The sequence below is a fragment of the Suricata suricatta genome, chromosome 4, assembly GCF_006229205.1.
Source record: "Suricata suricatta isolate VVHF042 chromosome 4, meerkat_22Aug2017_6uvM2_HiC, whole genome shotgun sequence".
In the NCBI taxonomy this organism is placed as follows: domain Eukaryota; kingdom Metazoa; phylum Chordata; class Mammalia; order Carnivora; family Herpestidae; genus Suricata; species Suricata suricatta.
In genome coordinates this window covers 163,630,315-163,636,624 of record NC_043703.1, presented here as the reverse complement: position 1 = coordinate 163,636,624, position 6,310 = coordinate 163,630,315, and the positions used below count along the sequence as shown (strand labels likewise).

General features: G+C 62.2%; 1 long non-coding RNA gene across 1 annotated transcript; it reads left to right on the top strand.

Moving 5' to 3' along the window:
* Nucleotides 1-357: 357 nt before the first annotated feature.
* On the top strand, nt 358-2,820 carry LOC115289234. Its single transcript, XR_003907494.1, has 4 exons — nt 358-401; nt 547-595; nt 1,596-1,865; nt 1,997-2,820. It is a non-coding gene; the product is annotated as an uncharacterized LOC115289234 (long non-coding RNA).
* The last annotated feature ends 3,490 nt before the right edge of the window (nt 2,821-6,310 follow it).

Here is a 6,310-nt window from a genome sequence, read left to right as displayed (position 1 = left end):
GAGGGGCAGGGAGGGTGCGGCCAGGAGCAAAATCACTCATCATCAGCTTTCTGTCCATGTGCAAGCGTCACCCTCAGTGGGGACGAGGGGCGCATGCTGGTCTGACCCCACCTGTGTGGGGATCTAACCCCAGCCCGGCCTTCCCCTGGCCCCGGATGCTTCCAGTCACCGTCACCCTTGAAGTTCCCTCCCACATTCCTCTCTTCCTGCTCCTACCTCTGACCTTGTTCACATCCAAGGTCAACTTTGAAGTCCTTCCCTGAACCCCACTGACCCACCCCTTTGTCCGCACAAAGCAGCTCGGACCCCTTCCCCCCTGTACCTGCAGGGCCTGCTGGGGGCTCCTGAGACGGGACTCAGGCCTCGAGCGTCTGAAGGCAGCATTGGGACAGAGTCCACAGGTGGGAGAGCAAACAGCAGCCCCTCGCCGAAGGGTGGGGCAGGGGCAGGGTGGGGCTTGGGAGCACCGGCTTCTGCCAAGTCCTCTCTTTTCCGTGGTAATTATCGTTTTCTTAGTTTCCAGAAGCTTTTATCTTCTTAAAATAGGTCTGCATGACATCAAAGTAAACCCTGGGCCCGAGGATGCCCAGGAGACGTGAGTGTGGCTTCCTTTTACGGCCGCTTTTCCCGAGAACGTCCGTGGAAACCGCCCGGGCCTTGCTGGGGGATCCGGAAACCTCGCCGGGAGAGCGGGGGTGGGCAGGCTTGTGGACTGGGAGCAGGAGAGCAGAGCCCGGGGGTGAGGCCTCCTAACCGGGCGGAGGGGCTCCCGGGGGCCCGTGAGGTTGCTCGGGTGCATCCGGCCGGCTGCTGGCAGAGGAGGTAACCAGACAGGCAGCCCCCAAAAAACACCCTGGAAATTGGAACCTGCCTGTGCACGCCCCTCCCCGGGCCACCTGTGGCGGGGGCAGGGTGGGCGTGCTGACCCTGGTGGTCTCACCTTTGTCTCTGCCGCTGGCCGAGCCTGGCTCTGGGAAGAGGCCACCAGACCGGGTCCAGGCCCCGGGCTCACGTCCTGCTGGGCACTTCCTGGCCAGGTGAGCAAGCCACTTAGCCTCCCTCCACGGCGGCCATCACACGGGGCCCCCGTGGGGCCGCCGGGACCTGGGTGACAGCTCCGGACACAGCCAGCGCCCTGCACCGGGACGTAGATCTTGGCACCTCGGTCGTTTAGAAATTTGCCAAGAATCAAAGCTATGTTCTCCCAGTTCATTTCCTCATTCGTTCGTAGACTCACACATTTCGTCACCCTGTATCTAAGGAGTGCTGCAGGGTCCCGATGGAGACGTGTGACATGCAGACACACGGCCAGTTTGTAACGTGGGTGGAGACAGCAGGGGCAGCTTCCAGATCATGGGCATGGGAGCCGGGCAGACCCACGGTTGGGCCCCGCCTGTCACTGTGGGGTGACTTCACGAGGGCTGACAATGCCCCTTGGGCAGCCTGAAGGTGCATGGACTTGGGGTCACACAGATGGCAGGGAACAGGGTATGGGATGGGCTCCCAGCTCTGTCCTCACCGTCTGAACCTGCCTGCCTAGCCCATCCCCAACAGCAAAGACAAATTTCTCATTCACAAACACCCTCTGCTTACAGAGTAAAATGTAAACTTCTCACAGTTCACCAAGCCCTCCACGGCTGACCCTGCTGTCCCCGCCGGAGTGCCATCTCACCGCATGGCCACCCCGTGGTCATCCTCTATGTCCCACGGCCACTGCTGCCGGCACGTGCATCCACAGTGTGGGGCAGTCCTGTCTCCCAGCCTCCGCCTCGGCCTTCCTCGGACCCTCAGCTGTTCCTAGGCCTCACCCCCTGCCTGGCCACCACCTCCAGGAAGCTCTCCCTGAATCCCCCCAAGGAGGCCAGGTGCCTGTCTCCAACTCAGAATTTCCCTAACCCACCTTTTTATGGGGAGGCGTGTGACCCTCCCGTGAGGACAGCAGGGTCTCTTGGGAGAGATGCTACATCACACTTCACACTCGTTCCTGTGTCCTCAGGGTCCTGCACGCTGGGGGGCAATGGTGAGGGTGGACAGCCAGGGGCGAAAGAACCGGAGTGTCGGCCAGATCCAGGCTCGCGCAGCCGCGTGCCTCCCGCATGCCGCCACCAAGCGCCACAGAGTCATCCTGCGGCCACTGCTTCTCGCACATCTGCCTCCCCGCCAGACCGCAGACTCTCCGGGATGGAGGCCTGTCCCACTCACCGCCCCGTCTTCTGTAGGGCCGCAGTGGGCCAGCTCTGGTCCATCGGACCCCCGGCACCTTCTCTTGTCCGTCTCTGCCGCACCTGCAGGTGGCCGTGCACGCGGCTCCGGAGGGACACCGTGTTGCCACGGAGCCCCAGTCACCTCTCTGCCCTGCACACATTCCGCCCACGATTACGTAACTAACACCCCGACACCGTTCACTCACGGACACGCCGCCTGCCGCGGTACCAGCCGTCCGCACGTGCCGCTCGGGCTGTGCAGGACTCCTTAGGCCTGGCTGTTCACAGAATCTGCTAATTTCCAGCCGTGCCCTGTCCTGTTGAAAAAAAAATTATCATCTGTAACAATTACACAGTTCAGTTGTTTGATGGAAAATAAATCTGTCATCATTCCCCTGCTAAAAGTGACTTCACCTACAGAGGATGCTCTGGATGTCTCCACAGAGGCCCCGGCGTGGCCCCTCCTGAGTCCACCCAGCAGCTGTCATCGGACCCAGTCCCGCCAGCCCCCACGGGAGTCTGCCTGCAAACAAGCCTCTGCCGGGCGTGTCACATGGAGTGTCACTTCTGACGACCATTAATCAATGTTAAATGAATAAAGGTTTCCGTGACCCAATATGTTTCAGAGAGACTGAATTTTTAAAAAGTGCATATACTTATTTTTTTAATGTTTATTTTTGAGAGAGAGAGAGAGAGCAGGAAAGGGGCAGAGAGAGAGGGAGACAGAATCTGAAGGAGGTTCCAGGCTCTGAGCTGTCAGCACAGAGCCCGACATGGTGCTCAAACTCACAAACTGTGAGATCATGACCTGAGTCTAAGCCAGACACTCAACCGACTGAGTCACCCAGGCACCCCAAAAAGTGTATCTATTTAATTCAATCCTGATCCAAGTTTTATATGCTAAGTCTCGATATTTGGGACCATGTGAAGAGGAATGTAGGACGCAGGCTTCCCAAACCTGTGCACGTACTGGCCTCTCCTTGTCCCCGGCACCTGAGAGGCGTGGATGGGATGGAGGTCAGGAGAGGGTCTACACGGAGCACTTCCCGTGTGCTCACCTCTCCAGCTGCGTTCAGGAGGCGACCCCGCAGCGACCTGGCAGGGCATCCTCCACCCCTGCCTCGCTCCGTCCTCAACCAGAAACAGCCGCTTCATTAGTTAGGTCCTTCATCCAGCCGCGCACGACTCGCCGACAGCTCTGCGTGCCCAGATGCCCCCGGTCGGCCGTGGAGAAGCTGTCCTGGATGGAGAGGTCCGTGTGCAGGTGACTGGTGCATGAGGGGCTCCCAGGGGAAATCCGTGTGACGGGCGCCAGGGGGCCAAGCACGGGGGCCCCTGGGGAAGGTCCCTCACGGGATGGCTTGAGCAAGAGCAGCCCGGAGGAGGACACCGTAGGGAAGGTCACCGAGGTTCTCACGAGACAGCGAGGCCGGCCTCCACGCTGCCGCGTCGGGACGGCGGGTGGACACCGCCAAGGACCTCGGAGCAGGCAGCGGCAGCAGGCTCCAGTGGCCCTGGGACAGAGCCCTGGACCAGGGCTGGCTGTTGAGGCAAAGCACCAGGAAGGGGGGCACGAAGAGCAGACGCGTCAGAAGTTCCAGGCGGGGCGGCACCCGGGGCACGCAGCCGACCGATCACGTCTCACACCGACTCGTGAAACCACTCGGCCCTGCTGGCCCCCCGCTCGTGCATCCAGACGCCCCTCCCACGGCCCCTCACGCCTGCCGCGTCTCCTCGTCCCCTTGCTCCCAGAGCGAGCGTTAGCACAAAGGTGGATCGTGGGAAGTGAGCAGCGGTGTCCGAGGGAGTGAAGGAATGACACCAGGGCACGCAGACCAGGACCGGCCTCTGCAGGAGGCGTCGGGAGCCCCTCCAGGCTGGCCTCACTGAGGCAGGAGCAGGCGCTGGGGACAGGACGCTGGCGGCAGAAGCCAGTCCTCCTTCTCCGTGTCACCTGGGGCAAGCACCATCTGCGTCTGCCCCCTCGTCTGTGAAGGGGGCATTGAACGGGCTCAGAAGAGCCACGCTCGGCACCTGCCCGCATTGTCGGCCTCGCCGACGCTGCCCAGACAAGCCAGAAGCAAGCTCAGAACGGCTCGCGAGCAGCTCCGTGTGTGACCGCCGTCCGCTCCCTGCATCGCCTGCCCTGTCCCCCTCCAGGCACGCGCCCGCCTGTCCCGGCGGACGTGCTCTGAGCGTTCAGACATCCCCAGCCTCGCAGACCCGCTTCTCCCCAGAGCTGCTGAGTCTGCTCCATCCGCCCCCGTCCCCTCCGGTCTTCATGCCTCCAGCAGAGCACCTGCACGTGGCCGCCTGGGAGGCTGGGGGCACGGGGACGCGGGGGCGCGGACGCAGGACACAGGGATGCAGGGATGTGGGGATGCAGGGATGCGGGGATGCGGGGTCACGGGGACACAGGAAGCACGTTCACGCTCCCAGGGAGCTGATCGCAGGGATGACCATCTCCATGATGAGTGGCATCTGAGGAGCAAACTGCAAACAGAGACGTCCTAGTGCTTCTGTGCCGGTCAGTGAGACCCCCGGCTCCTGCACACCTGCGGTTCTAAATCTCTGGAGTCATCAGAAGACCAGATTCGATAATCCAGTTTGCAGGCCTCCGAGTTACTTGGAAGCCAAGATGAACTCGTTCAATTGTATTAGCGTTTCCCAGAAACCTGCCGAATGCCACCAGCATGTGCCAGCCGCCCAGAGCATCCGGACCGACCTCCTGAATCCACACGGGTGTCTCTTGTTTCTCACAGACAGAGCCAGCTGAGATTCTGTTCCAGACAGGAGAGAGCCACCAAATCCAATTTCTGCCTACGCGAGCCCTTCCCGGAAGCATCTCTGGGGAGAGTCCCAGCACGTGTAAAACCCCAGGGAGCCCTCGGGGTCCTGGGGAGACCTGGGGCTCCAGTGGCCCGAGCAAATGGCTGCACCAGCCTGCGGCCCCTGGGGCTCTCCTCGCCAGCCCTCGGTGCCCATGAGCTTTGGGGGAAAACATGAGCAACTGCAAAGAAGATGAAAACAGGTCCGTCTGCTGGGCTCCAACCCGCCCAGACCTTGCGGAGATCTTGTTGGGAGGTGGCATCGGAAGGGCTCGCCGCTGGGCACCCAGGCGACTCAGTCTGTTGAGGGTCCGACTTCAGCTCAGGTCATGATATCATAATTCGTGAGTTCGAGCCCCACATTGGGCTCCGTGCTGACAGCTCAGATTCTGTGTCTCCCTCTCTCTCTGCCCCAACCCGACTCACACTCTGTCTCTCTCTCTTGAAAATAAACATTAAAATTTTTAAAAAACGAGTCACCACAGGGCAAGATGGCACCCCAAACCCGATGTTGACACACCTCATGCTGGGCACTGGCGTGATGGAAACCGGCTGCGGGGATGGGGAGGAGACTGTGCAAACCCGTGAGCGCAGGGCCGGTCCGTGGTGCCACCGTGCAGAGCCTGGTGGGCAGCGGCCTCGACTGGGGAGGAGAGAGCCCGCCGAGGGGCCAGGCGGCATCCATGCGGGAGTGCGTGATCCGGAGAGCAGTGTCAGCGTCACCCAGTGTGTGCGCCTCGGGGAGGGGCAGGGCCAGGAGGACCCCCACTGTGCTCGGGTCACACCCCAGGGCTGTGCAGGGGCGAGGCCGAGGAAAGAGAGAACAGCTGACAGCATTCGATATTTGGTGAGGGAGTCCCGGGCGGCTGGTGGAACTTGACCCAAGGGAGGCAAGATGTTTTCAGTTCCCGCAGCTCAGGGGGCACCGAGAGCAGCCGGGGCGGGAGAGGCGGCCGCTCCCCAGCAGCGGGCCTCCCAGTAAGCAGGACGGCGGCCCGCTGCTCCTTGGGAAGGGGTGCCGGCGGGCGGCGGCCTGGGGCCTGCCCTGGAGTGCACAGCCTGGCCCGGGCTCCGTTCCTGGTCCCCTCCCCCGGCGACCTCCCCCGTGTGTGCTCAGTGCCCAGCGGGATGGCAGGGAGACGATGTCCCAGCCAGAGCGTCCCCACGTCCTGCTCGGGGTGCGGTGGGAAGGGGACGGAGAGGCGGGGCGGAGGCCTGGTAAGGGGTCAACGCACCCCACTTGACACAGAACCCACCCCCTGTGGCCTCGGTGAGGAG